The sequence below is a fragment of the Symsagittifera roscoffensis genome, chromosome 2 (assembly GCF_963678635.1).
Source record: "Symsagittifera roscoffensis chromosome 2, txSymRosc1.1, whole genome shotgun sequence".
Classification (NCBI taxonomy): domain Eukaryota; kingdom Metazoa; phylum Xenacoelomorpha; order Acoela; family Convolutidae; genus Symsagittifera; species Symsagittifera roscoffensis.
Genome location: NC_087063.1, coordinates 9,722,951 through 9,737,735, shown reverse-complemented (window position 1 = coordinate 9,737,735; position 14,785 = coordinate 9,722,951). Strand labels below are relative to the sequence as shown.

Below are 14,785 nucleotides of genomic sequence, written 5' to 3'. Positions count from 1 at the left end.
GTCCCATGTCCTTACTCAATACATGACTTTTCTCTAAAAACTAATTTAGCTCCTCCTCAAGTTTTGAGACGGACACTAAATTTTCTGAGTCTTCTGGTACAGAGAAAAAATCACTCATTGAAATTTTTTTCGAGTTTTTTTGACAATCTTTCACGAAAAACTCAACTCTTTTTTCACCCAAAACCTTAGAATCTGTTTTGTTAGCGTTTTCAACAGTTTCGCTAAAACTCTGGTCCAGCGCAACAAATAAATTCCTATCCTTTATCATACTGCAAGTTGCGCCTGAATCTATAACTAGGTCACCGTCAACTCTCTCAGCTGAAATTTAAAAGCTAAAATAAGTTTCATTTGTTTCAGCCAACTGCCTGTCTTCTCTCCCGCTTTTCCTCTCAAAGTCCTTCTTACAATCCTTAGCTATGTGCCTATTTCTAAGCACCTGAAACACTTCACCGGAGGTCTATCACTAGATGACTGGTTAACTTTATTCACTAACTTAGATCTACAATGAACTGCTATGTGTCCTATTTTATTGCACCTAAAACATGTTTTTGTTCTAGAAATAAACGAATGTTCAGTCTCCTCCTTCTCATTCCTTTGATAACTTTTCAAAGTTTAACAAATCTTTCCTAATTTCGTTCAAACTCTTATCATCTTTGCTAAACTTAACCAAAGTACAAAACGTCTTGAACATTGGTCAAAAAGATATGACAAACAGAAAAATATTATGCTGAAAGTTGCATGAAGTATCGATAATAAGAATCTTTGTCTTATTGATCGTCGGTTTGTTAGCGTTAATTCTTACCATTGTTAACTTCTGTCACTAAAGTATTACGAGAAAAAGTTTGAATGGAGTCAGTAACCTATATCATACCTGTAACTTTGTTATAGTAAAAGCTGCTTATAGTATTCCAAATCAAAGAAAACAAGGCTGCTCACAAGGAAAACAGTGCAAATTTCAATTTATAACAGAAAAACTCCTATCCCTCTCTAACTAGGTTAATTATTGTACAAAGTCACTCTAAACGCATCAATCAGACCAAATAAATTACAACAATTTAATTTGAATTGGATTTTGAGCCCGATCACTTTCGTTTTAAAATATGCGTTTTTATATCAAGTCGACCAAATTGGCAATTTTGAGCCTCATAAATCAAAAAAATAGATGAAGGAAAATTGATTTAGAGTTTGAACTCGTGGTAACAATATTTTTAGGATAATTACAAAGACTACAAAAACAGTTAACTTAAAAAATTGAACTTATCTGAAAAATATTAATACCACGAGTTCAAAAAAAACAAATTCTTCTATATTTATTTCTCATAAATTTTTTAATAGATTCAATATTGCTAACTTGGCCGACTTGATATAAAAGCGCATAAAACTGGAAGTGATCGGGCTCAAATTCCAAATCAAAATGGATTGGGGTAACTCATTTGGTCTCACTGGTACGTTATGAATGACTTTGTACAATATTTAAACTGGTCGAAGTTGGATGGATTCTTGTATAAATAAACATTTTCCCTGATATGAGCAGTCTTGTTTTCTTTGATTCGGTACAAAATGAGCAGCTTTTTCAATTATAAAAACGTTAAACTTTTGCTATAGTTTGATGATTATATTAAAACTGAGTCTCGTATTATTTTAATGACAAATGTTAACAATGGCGAAAATTAATGGTTAGGCACCGGCAATCAATTAGACAATGGTTCAAATTAAATATATAACACGGAATTTTTAGCATCATGACTTTATTTTTGTCGTACTGATTTTATTTTCCAAGTTTGTTTTTAAGTTGAGATAAATGCTTTTTTGATAGACGTTTATCGCAAAAATTGAAAAACGTAACATTGGAAGTGCAATCAGGTACCTCGTGTTTTTTCTTTTAACATGCTGTTTCTCGGTCTTATTGCATCTAGTTTCTTTCGATCGAAATATACAATCATAAATTCTTTCCCTTTTTTTGCAAGAAAATTTTTAGTTTTTGTTTAATATTACTTTCGACCAAATTTTTGACCACGCTTTAACTACATTCTATTGAGTTTTTGTCAAACTGAGTGAGAATACATAATAATTATTATCATGTACAGTCATGATTGAAAAAAACCTCGGACAAAAAGAGTTTTACTGTTTGATCTCAATAACATTTATTCTTTATCTTTCAACTCAGTTGTATTTGTTTTGAAGATTAGTTCGATTAGTTATTATTTCGACTAGTTATTAGTCTTGCATCTTAATCTACTGTTTGAGTTGTAAAAGAGAAAACCTTGGTTATCGTGTTTTCGACCCGTTTTCAGAGGACTTTCTGTGCAAGATCTGAATTTCTTTTCTTCCTAGATAAGTTGATTCTCAGATCTGAATTTTTTTTTTCAGATCTTGATAAAAATTTGAAAATTTCAGATTTTTAATATTTTTAGATTTTGATTTTTATTTGTTGATGTTTCTGCAATACACAGTCTCTTTAGATAAACTAGCATTAAGCAACTTCCAAATAATTTCACACATAGTTTTTTTCGAAGTAAATTTCTTGTTCAAGTGAGTTAAAAAGTTTTCAAAAACCGATACGAGACTTATCAAAACTTTGACTTTCATGCGCTACTTATGCGTTTCCAATATTTATCTCATTCTTGGGGAAACAGATCTGAAATAACCAAGAGAAACAAAATAAAAGATCTGAAATAGCTTTTTCAGACCTGAAATAACCAAGGAAAAACCCATTTCCGATCTAAATTTATTAGCTACGAAGGATAAAACACATTAACCAAATTCGAATTTTGTACATTAAAAAATGGCTATCAAATACCAACTGAATTCCTGTTTCAATTAACTAGAAAATAACTGTTTTTCGTTTTTGTGTCAATTTTAAAGCTATTGAAATATCAAAAAACCGATGAAATCTGCGAACAACTTTTTTTGTCTTCTGCTTTGATTACAAACGCTCTTTTGTGGTCAAAGAAATGTTTTACGGATTTTTTTTTTGGATTTTTTTTGTATCTTTAACATACGAACAGTTTTGGTGTTTTTACTGCCTGTAGCAAAATTCACGCAGACATATTTCGTGAAGCCATCAACATCGTTTTTGTATAGATGTTAAGGCCATTTTACATCTGTAGATAACAGAACGCTACTTAAAACAATTTTTTCAGATAAGAGCTTTCCAGACAAACTTTTTGTATGTTTTGGTGTGAAATTTCCTACATATTTTCCATGTAATGAATCAAATAAAGTTTTCTTGCTGAATTATTGCCACTGAAATATTTTATTTGAAAGAAAAACTTTTTGGTAATTGTGGTTTCTGAAAAAAAAACTCATAATTTTGAAGCGCAATTCAAGGTTTCTAAAAGTTTGATGAATGAAAAGTGCTGAACTCAAGAAATTTTTCCATTTTCAAAAATGAACAATCACTTATCAACTAGATTGCATAATTTTTTTTGGTTTTGTTGTCATTGTTTTAATCTCTTCCAATTGAGGGACGGATGAGAAATTTTTTTTTGAAGTTATTGTTTAATCAAATCGAAACTTTAAATTCGGTAACACTCATCGCTAAAATCAGTCCAGTCAATAATCATTTTTTAAAACTAAAAACAAAAACTAGACCAATTTTAGTTCAAAATTTTGAACTCAAAAACTTTATATGTGAAAAGACTTTATTTGAAATCTGCGAACAACCGATGAAATCTGCGAAGAACTTTTTTTGTCTTCTGCTTAGATTACAAACGCTCTTTTGTGGTCAAAGAAATGTTTTACGAATTTTTTTTGGATTTTTTTTGTATCTTTAACATACGAACAGTTTTTGATGTTTTTACTGCTTGTAGCAAAATTCACGCAGATATATTTTGTGAAGCCATCAACATCGTTTTTGTATAGATGTTAAGGCCATTTAAATCTGTAGATAACAGAACGCTACTTATTGTGTCGGACTCATTTTTCGCGCCAAAAGAGTGAGATGTATACTTGCTGGTTGTTGATCTCATTTTGCTGGAGCGAGCTCCGCTTATCGTTATCGTAGTTCAAGGACTGGGCTCGCGCTATCGGATAAAGGTTTCTAGGACTGTGTTCCTCAATCAGATGAAAAAATTGTCGAGGTTTCATGTGTGACTCAGAAGAAGAACACTTTTTGTCTCGTTTGCGTATGGTATGGTTGTTATGTGCTCACCGAGCCAACGGTTCCTGGTGGCATTTGCATTGCATTGCGCTCGGGCGTCGGACATTTGGTGTTTTTACTGCCTGTAGCAAAATTCGGAAGTAAAAACAGGAAGTAGTAATCGGAAGTAGCGCTTCCGATTACTAAAACCTTGCTTAAACCACAATACGAAAAAATGCGTGCGTGGTTTTCAAAAAAGAAGTGATTCCGTGTCAATACTTCGAGGTGGTTCGATTGGGAGAATACAATATTGGCCGACGGTTGTTGAGAGCCTGCGCAACGAAATAACACTCGGATATCAGAATTTCCTCAGAATAGTTTCGGTTTCCAAGAAAATCAATGAAAACTCTTCTGGTGTTATGGACTAGACTTCCTCACATTCATCCATTAAAAAGAGAAATGAGTGGAAAAACGTTCCAGTTAAAACCTCAATGAGATACCAGAGCGGGTGCATGGCAATTAAGTTTCGCAAGGCACGAAAGCAGATCCTTTTCTGACTCAACCAAAAAAAATAGTACTGATGACAGGAGGCGTTATTTGCCGAGCAAGGAATCACTCTATGCCTATTACACGGAAAATGTTTTGCTAACTTCGAAACAACAATCAAATGAACGGCTAGTGTCGTCGTACACATGAACAAGAAAAAATAAACTTCACAGCTTGCAAAAAGCGGCTGTCGGTAAGCCAGTTGCTCTAAGTGACGGTTAACTATCATAGACTTGAGAACTTTTGCGGTGCTCTTTTCGAAGCAGGGCAGTACGGAGCCCCAACACAACATAATTTTATGATTTTTTCTTCTGCTGATATTTTTAACAGTGAAACCTCTTCTAAAAGTTGCTTCAACTAAATACACACGGCTAACGGCAAGCTCATTTTCAGCCTTCGTTCTAGCTAGCGTAGCACTTATGAACTGGTCTGCAAAATTCGACGCCATTGCTGGGGGAGACATTGAAAGGTTCGCAAGCAAAGACGGAACGTTTTCCATCAAATAACAAGTGAGTGCTTCGAGCGTCAGACAAACCCTGTGACCAAATAGCATACTTAATAAAAAGCACAGTGTACTCAACTAAAAACGTTTTGACTAAATGGAAGAAGCTTTTTTTTCTCAAAAAAAATAGCGTGCAAAGAAAAATCGCGATATTTGAATTTTTTTTGCTGAACAATATTAGTGTGTGAATGAATTCGTTTGACTGATCAAAATGAATTTCATGATTTTTCAGGCGCTATTTTAAAATTGATACATGATAGTTTTTGTTTTACAAATTGTATGGTATATGACTTTATTTTTAAATAACAAAAATTTAGGGCTGTTCTTTATTCCTTGTTGACCTTTATTTTTCTATAATCACGACTGACTTCCGTATGAACAGAAACGTTGTTAATCAGTCAATTAACTGAAACCACTCTTTATGATATTTCATTTTCTTTGTTGATTTGTAATTTTTACAGTTAGTTTATGTGTAAACAGAGTTATTATCAATCAGCAAGCTACCCAAAATCGATTCACTTCAGGACCGAGACAAAGCAGAAAAAAATCACAATGGGTATTTTTCTCTGGTCTTTTTACTTGATGTTACAAAATAAAGATGCTGGCTACTCAAAACTTTTAAAATATTGAATTGGATAAAGTTTTGACTCTTTTCAACCTTCCTCTCATGTTTTTTTTTCAAGTTTGAAAACACTTTTTGCGTTGTCATAGCTTAACAAATTTGTGCGTGGTGAACAGCTTAACTATTGTGAACATTTTTGCTTTACTTTACTTTACTTTTTAACAAGACGCATTCAGCTTTAGTAATGAATAAGACAGCTAAGAAAATGAAAATTTCAAAATCTGCATAATGAAATTGGACAGGGTAGACGCAAAAATATGGTTTAACGTTTCCTTTGTCTCTGTAAAAAACGAAGACCTCTTTAAAGGTTTTTTGTTAAATTTAAGACAGTGTTTTTGTCAAAATCAACCCAAAACAAAATACATAAAACTCCCGGGTTTACCAAAAGTGCTAATCATACACCTTTCATTTATGGAAAAAATGTTACGCATACACTTTTCATGCAAATCCATAAAAACAGAAAATTGCATGAAAGGTCTATGATTAGTTAGTTTTCAGCTATGGAAATTGTATAATTAACGTTTTTCCATAAACCAAAACTGATTTTTTACATTTTAATTTCTCGAAATTTTTTTGATTGTGCTAGTAACCGAACCCAAGTGACAACAGCTTGGTTACTAAAAAAACAAAAAAAACAAAGGTTTGCCAGTTTTGCAATAAAATGATTGGAAAGGGCCTGAAATGTCCTAATTGTGTCTTACTTAAATAATATAACGAATGTTTCAAGTTCTTAAAGTTTGGCAAAACCTTCAACGCTGATTACTTTCAAAATTGAATTTCTAAATATTCAGACATTGATCAAGAGATCCATACACATGCCATACAAAACAGAATCAAAGTTTTTAGCGTTTTAAAAAGCAAAAAGGAAAAAATCAACATTAGTGTATCCAGGACTACGTTATGCACACAAAAAAGTTAAATTTTAAAACGAAAAGTTTTTTTTGGAAAATGTTTGTTTGAGAACAAATTTCGATTTGGGGTTGAAAGAGTTTTCGGGCAATTTCAAAATAACTAGAAAATAATTTAGTACCGTTATCAAAAAAACACTAGTCATACTAGTGATTACCAAATTTTTCAACAAAAAGATTACGAAATCTTTTTTATTTAGCACGATACACCGAATTTTATGCCAAAACAAGAAAAGAGTTCTTCAAATGTTTGATGGCACCACTTTGGCAAAATGTATGAAATTAGTATCATTAGTATTTTTCATAGACTTAGTTTATGGAATTGTATGACTAGCATTTTTGGTCTATGAAGGTCAACGCGGGTGACTAAAATTAGCCCGCGCTATTAGAAGCGAAGTCAATAGTTGGAAGTTTTGGTCGTCACGGACACCTTGAAGCAGCTTTGTAAGTAATATTGAATGCATATCTGATAGCGTTTTTCGACTAGAGTTGTGTTCTCCTGAAATTGAACGTCATTCGAGACCTACTTACACAGTTTAGTTTTTGTCTTTTTTGTGAGCTTTTACATGTCGAATCTTGCCACAAAAAACAATAGCCCTCACCGGTCATGGATTACCGAGACAAAATTAATCCATTATAATCCATTAAAGATTTAAAATTCAGTCAATGAAAATGATTATATTGCCCTTATAATCGATTATTCTTGAAAAATAATAATCTATTACAACCCATAAAAATCGTTTGTAATCCATAATTTTAGAACTAAATTCGATTATTTTTGATGAAATTTTGCAAATTTTACAGTAAAAATGCAAAAATTATGCCATGTCTCAATGTCATCTCCTCAATTTTTTTTTAACTCCCACCAATTAAAGAGAGCGAGAGAGGCGGGTGCCAATCATGAAACCCCTTCCCCCTTCCCCCAAAGAATAGAATAATGTTCAACCATAAATATTCAAACTAAATCATGTTCAAGCATAATAATGTACAACCAAAGTCTAAAATAAAAATAATGTTCAACGATAGAGCGCGAAGGGCAGTTGAGGTAAGCTGTCAGGAAGGGAGTAAACACGTATACTGGGGAGGAGTACTGGGGGGGGGAGTATCCTACCATTAAATAATTCACCCCCCCTGCAAAATAAAGTGCTGAACCGAACTGAAAAAATAGAGACGAAAAAAAAATAGTTTGCATGTGAAGTGTTACACTTTATGAAACGCAAAACGTAGCAACTGTACTGAACAGGAAATGAGATAACTTTGAAAAAAAGATGACAATTTCATGATTAATTTCTCGAAAAAACCCATTTTAGTGGATTATAATTGATTATAATGGATTATATTGGCATAAAAATATTACGATTATAATGCTATTTTGATGGATTTTACTCGATTATATTGTATTATACTGATATAGAAAAAATTAGGATTATAATCAATTTTTATTGGATTAAAATTGATTATTTTGTAATTTTATAGATACTGACTGTTCGAAGACATATAAAACTTTTGAATTTTATGCACTAAATTGCATTTTCCATGCTTATGTCATTATTAGGGAAGACTAGTTTCTTAAGGCTTCGGTTGGAATTTTGGCTAAGTATCTCCTACTAACTAGCAGAAGTTATAAAGTACAGAAGTACTTGAAAAAACCAAAAGTTTCCTCCCAATTTTTGATTTTTTTTTTCAGATAAAGAAAACCAAGAAAAACAAATTTTCAGATCTGAAATTTGGATCTGAAATAAATTTTTTCATATCTAATTTAACAACATTTTTTCATATCTAATTTAATTGCGTTAAAACGTGTCAGAAGTGAACAAATTCGCACAGCGTTTTTAACATGCTAAATGCCGTGTGAACAATTTTGGAACTTTTTTATTTTTCAATTTTACGAGGGGGGTGGGAAACTGGAAAGAGCTATTTTCTCTAATAGGTAGACCTCGACTCTTTTACTCTTTTACCGTTGTCAACGTAATTTAATTGTCGTGAAAATTTGCATAAAAAGTTAAAATAACCACATCATTACAAGGCCAAATTGTGCACTGGATAAGCGCATAAATTGATGTCTTTAAACGACTCTTTTCTCGTCCTTACCTTCTCCTAGCCTTACAATTTGAACTGTTCAAAAATTGGGCTCTTTTCCAGTCACCCATTTAAAATACCGAGTTTTATCTTTGTTTTACGTGTTATTACGGCTAAATCGATTATTTTGTAATTTTATAGATACTGACAATATTATGACAAAACATACGAAAAGTATCCATGGGAGCTTGGTGCGGGAGGGCAACTTTTGGACATAAAGAAAGCCAAGTTTCAAATCAAAATTCATTTTAATTGGCTCGTTTTCCTCTCCCCCCAACATCACATAACCATCAATTTTTGGTGTAAGAATTGGCTTTACATGGTTGAGTATGAAGACCAAATACGTTTGTAATGGCCTGTTTAGTCCGCATGTCAATTTTTGTTTTAATGACATCAGACGAACAATAAATTAACTAGTAAGAGTTTGTAGGTGGGATGGAAAAAGGAAAAAGAACATTTCTGAACATTTTAGTAATCACTTTTCTGTTTCTTTGATGGCACAGAATATGTTATGCAAGGAAGGGGGAAAAGAATTGACTTACGCTCGAAAATATGCACCGAGTCCCGTTCCTAGCGGTTTTTCTGTACAGATCTGAAATTCTTGATTTCTTATTTAAGATGCTTCTCAGATCTAAAAATCGTTTTTTTTTTATATAAATCATACAAAATAAAGATACGAGATCTGAAATTTGGATATAAACTATACATTGTCAGATGTAAAAAAACTTGACAACTAGAATTTCAGACCTGAAATTAGATCTAGCAGAAGTTATAAAGTACAGAAGTACTTGAAAAAACCAAAAATTTCCTCCAAATATTTGATTTTTTTTTCAGATAAAAAAAACAAGAAAAACAAATTTTCAGATCTGAAGTTTGGATCTGAAATAAATCTTTTCATATCTAATTTAACAAAAAAATAAAAGTGCTTAAGCGTTGTTTTAACTATTCACAATCCGTTTCAGACTTGAAATTTACATACGAAAAAGATGATTTCAAATCTGAAGTAGATCGTTTACTAGATACGAGGTGCTCGACAAAACGCCATGCCTTGTTTTGCCAAACTGTAAACTTCTTGGCGGTAAATACTTGTAAAGAAAAAAGTGCACGTGACAAATGATTCATAAGAGCAACCAAATTTCCTGAAAGTAACCACGCAGTCGAAACAAAAAAACACGTAAATTATAACATTTTTGGCTCTTTTCCAGGCCCCCAACCACACTTAAAATTTTTGTTTTTTGTTTTTTCAAGTTGTCTTACTCGTTAATTTGACTGAAAACTTCATTTAATGATAAAATTTATTATGATCAATTGTTTTCACAATAGATAGTTTGTTCACCATGCCAATTTCCACAACGAAATGACAACGTTAAATAATTGCCCAAAACTGAAAATCAAGTATGAGGGGGGGGGGGGGGGGGGGTTGAGGATAAAAAAAGCCAAGTTTTTTTTTGTACTAACCTTGAAGACAAAAACCAATTATCATGATTGCATTGAGACAACAGGAATTTGTTTTTACTAACCTGTATGTTGAGGTATTATAATGTATTGGCTCTTTTCCAGTTTCCCACCACCCAGAATCTTAAACAAGGTTTCTCTCTTTGCCCGGGTCGAGATGTTGCGATATCCCTTGAGCATGACGTTCGAAACATACTCGAGCACAGTAGCAAAATACCGGTTTTGCCGTTCTCACAGAGAAAAATTCATTTCAAGTATCAGCAGGTTTTGGTATGTTCGACTCAAATTAAAAACCAGTTTTTCAAAAGATGGAAGAAGTAACTCAAAAATTGTTAATCTCTACAAAGAATTTAAACTAAATTGCAAATAACTCATTTCATTCTGATAAAGGCATCATATGATCTTCCCCCCAAAAGCATGAATTATAACAGCTCTTTGTCCTTCTCCCCACCTGCAAGTCGAAACACACCCGAATTTGGTCGATCACGGTCAAAACATACCTTGCCTATCTTTTTGACCAATCTTTTCTGATGTATTTTTTACCGATTTGTTTAGCAGTTGTTTTTTTTTGACAAATCTCAGTACGTTGTCAAGTATAGAACTTGTTTTATACAGCAACCTACCCAGTCTAACCCACAACCGGAGGTGAAGAACTGTAACAAAACAGCGATTGCATTTATAAAACGATAGTTTATGAAACCGAACTTCAAAAAGTCGACGGGGGGGGGGTGTTGTTAAAAAAAAGAATAGTTGTTGTCATCAAATGCTTTTACGAATTGTTTTCAGTGCCTCTCAAAATGACGGCCCCATCACTTGATCCAGAATGGACTGCCATCATTGAGCGGTTTCTGCGGCCATTTACCACAATGGACCGAAACGACCCAAACAATCTCTTGTATAGTAATCTTGTAGATGATCAAGATATTCCCAACTTTTTGCCTCCAATTTTGGATGTAGAACCCGTCGCCGAAGTCGACTTTTGGGAAGAAGATTACCTACCAGTACAGTAAGCTAGTCGTCTTGACCTATTAAGTCCCCCCTTTGATATTTTCTGAAATTCAATATATGAAAGTCTGTTTAAAATGACTTTTCATGTTATAATTGCGTTAAAACGTGTCAGAAGTGAACAAATTTGTACAGCATTTTTAACATGCTAAATGCCGTGTGAACAATTTTTGAACTTTTTTTTTTTAATTTTACGAGGGGGATGGGAAACTGGAAAAGAGCCTGTGAAAAATGCAGGTTCAATATCTTTAATTCACTGAACTAAGATTGACTCGTTTATTCTTTAACGGTTAACAACAATGAATCCAAACATCGCAGACTAAACTTAAGGTTGGCAGGTATTAATTAATTAGTAGCCGCACCAGACACATAGCTAACCAATGGCGCCAACACGTAATATATGATTAGATACTATATATGACATTCCCTCAACAATCAATTTTCAAACAACTGTTTTAAAATTATCCAACGGAAATGTTTGAGTTTTAGACCAGCGGTAGTCCACCCTCTCCCTGGGCATGAGTTTTAGTTTAACAAGTTTCTTGAGTTTCCTTTTTCACTCCCTCTTTCAAATGTGCCTTCCTGCTCAATAAGTGTCCCGCTCTCTGTCTTCCTCTCCTTTGGATGTTCTCGCTTTCAATATACTATCTATCATAACCCCGCCGAATTTAGATACCGCCGTCCGCTTCCTGGTACTTTTCCGTGATCCTGTTCCATCTTCTGATTCTTGACTAGAGTATGATACGAGACGTAAGCGTCGTACTCGTTCCCCTTTCTTTTTAGAATGTTTCCCCCCTCGTCCTTCGTTACTCAAATTTGGGGCACTCCCCCCTTGCTCGTTGCTCATAGTCTGGACCTCCGTGTCCACCCCCTGGGATTTTCCAGCTCCGCTTCCTTCGGATAAGTTTGGTCTTCCAATTCCGTCTTCTACATCGTTATTCATTTTTGGTTCATTTCCTTCCACATCTCGCCCTGGTGCTATTGTTGAGTTCCCTGCGTGTTTGGAAATTGTTATTGGCTCGTACTCCGAATCCGAATCGTCCTCCTCCGCTGGTGAAAATTCTCGCACTCTGTTATCAGCCTTACTCTGTGCGCTTGCTTTACTCTGTGTGCTCGTCCCCGCCGCCTGTTCGTTCGCTGCTCGCTTTAGTTCCGCCCGACGTTGCAATGCACTCATAGCTGGGAGTGGTAGTGTTAGCTTACTCGCGGTAGTTGGCGCGTTCGATTTGATGACTTTCTCGGCAACCCCACTTTTCCTAAGTACAGAGCCATTTGCTAGAGTTATAGTGTGCTTAGATTCGCGAATTACTTTTTGGTTTATGGGTATATACCTTTTATTGCTATCCTTGAGTCGTTGGAACAACAGTTCGGTCCGTTTACTTGGCTGTTTAGACTTTCCCCCACAAGCCTGTTTCCCGTCCCCGTCAGCCATTGGTGTTCCATCCGCCGCCGAAACTAGTTGATTTTGTGTCAGTCGCCTAGGGTGATTCATATGATCGACATCAAACTCCACGTCGGATCGTTCTTCCCAATCCGTTGCCATGGGTTGGATGTTCCTCGGAGCTCTGGGGTCAGTAGAATCTAAATAGGCAGATTTTTGTTTCAACACTCTGGCCCAGTTTAGGTTTTGCAGGGTTGGCTTTTTCGTAAGATTTCGCAGTACCGTATTGGCTTCTCTGCCGTGATGAGCTTCAAACGGCGATATCTTGAGAGTAGCATTTGGGGCAAATCTTAGAGCACTCAAGGCTCGTTCTATCATTGATTCTAAGTTTCCACTGTCTTTTTCTTTAGCGTAAGTTAAGACAAAGTTTTTCAGACTGCCAATGGTACGTTCGACACACCCGGTGGCGCGATGATCATTCACGGGTGAATAAATTATTTCAATTCCTTCGGAATTGCAAAATGATTTAACTGCATTCGATGTGAAACTTGTACCTTGATCCATAAAAATTTTCCTAGGGACACCATGTTGAGATATGTATTGTTTAATGAACTTAAGGACCTTGTCGCTTTTATTATTTCCGCAGATCATTGCAGAGGGCCAACGTGAGAATCGGTCAACCGCTACCAAGACATATTTACTTGATTCATTTAAGTATCTAATTGGACCCCAAAAATCAAGCTGTAGGCATTCGTTCGGCTCGCGTGGTTCATAGATCTTCCCAACATCACCTTTGGCGCATAATGGTTTAAGGCTTTTACCTGCATCGGTGCATTCCTTGCATCCATCCGCAGCTGCGACTAAACTCCGGTGGAGATAGGGAAACCAGACATCCCTCGCAGCGTCGAACATACTCGAGCGCCCATGGTGAAACGCATGTATCCGATTAACCACAGCCTTCCTGAGTGGTATGGGGATGACGAGTCGTTCGTCCATCCACAGACAATTTTCCCGCACGTGGAAATCATGTGTGTGCTGTCCGAGGTAGGCACCCATTGCTCTGACCTTCTTTTCCAAATCCGGGTCCTTACTCTCCACCAGTTCTTTTATTGCGCGCATCTGGGGGTCCCCTTTATAGTTCGCTTCCACGAGCTTCAGGTTGAATAGCTCCGGCAGTGCACTGCTTTTGCGGACTATCTTGCAGTCCCGGGGGATTACTGACATGACGACGTTCCCTCCTGCTGGGTATGCCGCCGGAAAAAGTTCACCTCCGAATGCCGAAGGAATGGAGATGACTGTGTTGCATCGAATGTCCCTGGTGTGATGCGTCTCCGCCTCCAATCGTGCATCCACAATCTCCACCTCGCTGCTACTGCCGCTCGTTATTTCTGGATGTTTCAACAGTAATTTATTTAATTTCTTCAAATTAAGTGATGTCATTGTAGATATGTGTATTTTGTTAGATCGATAACTGGTTTTGTTAAATGGAGGACTACTGTTTACTGTGGAATTAATATCAGACTCACGTAGTTTACATTCGGTGATTGACTTTACTACTTTTGCGCTTTCCCGGTCATTACACTCAGCTATTCGTTTTAGTGGCTTCTGATTGGTCAACCGATGGTCACGCGTTTTGACGCCCTCTTCCGGTGGAATGTTAACTTTATCGTTTCCAACTTGAATATCTTTAGCTGAAACAATTGATTCCTTTGATGCTTTGATGATCCCTTTATTGGTATCAATATATCCGAGTGAATTGGTAATTGATTTCAATTTTGCTACTGTGAAAGTGTTATCATAAAGACTAACTTTCGTGGCTTCCCCCACCGGATGCCTTGAAAGGTAATCCGCCAGGCCAATTTTAGCTCTAGTCATGTGTTCAATGACAAAATCAAAGGGGATAATTCTATCAATCCAGCGAGTTAATCGACTGAACATAGTCTTGTTTTTCTTATTGTTCCCATTCAATAAAGATAGCAAAGCCTTATGATCTAACACCACAGTAAATTTCCGCTCGAAAATATAATTTCTGAAGTATTCGGAGCCCCAAACTACGGCCAGCATTTCTAGCTCATTCGTCGAATATTTCTTTTCGGCCGCATTTAAAAACCGGGACGCAAATGATATTGGTCGCCAACCCTCGGTGCCTAGTTGTTCGAGTACCGCCCCCAAACCGTTATGGCTTGCGTCGCACACGATACGTATA

At 35.6% G+C, this 14,785-nt stretch overlaps 1 protein-coding gene across 1 annotated transcript in view; it reads left to right on the top strand.

Annotated features, from left to right (window-relative positions):
- LOC134838864 (inositol 1,4,5-trisphosphate receptor type 1-like) overlaps positions 1-14,785 on the top strand; it is a 466,592-nt gene that overhangs the window by 183,021 nt on the left and 268,786 nt on the right. The gene's annotated exons all lie outside the window — the stretch shown is intronic.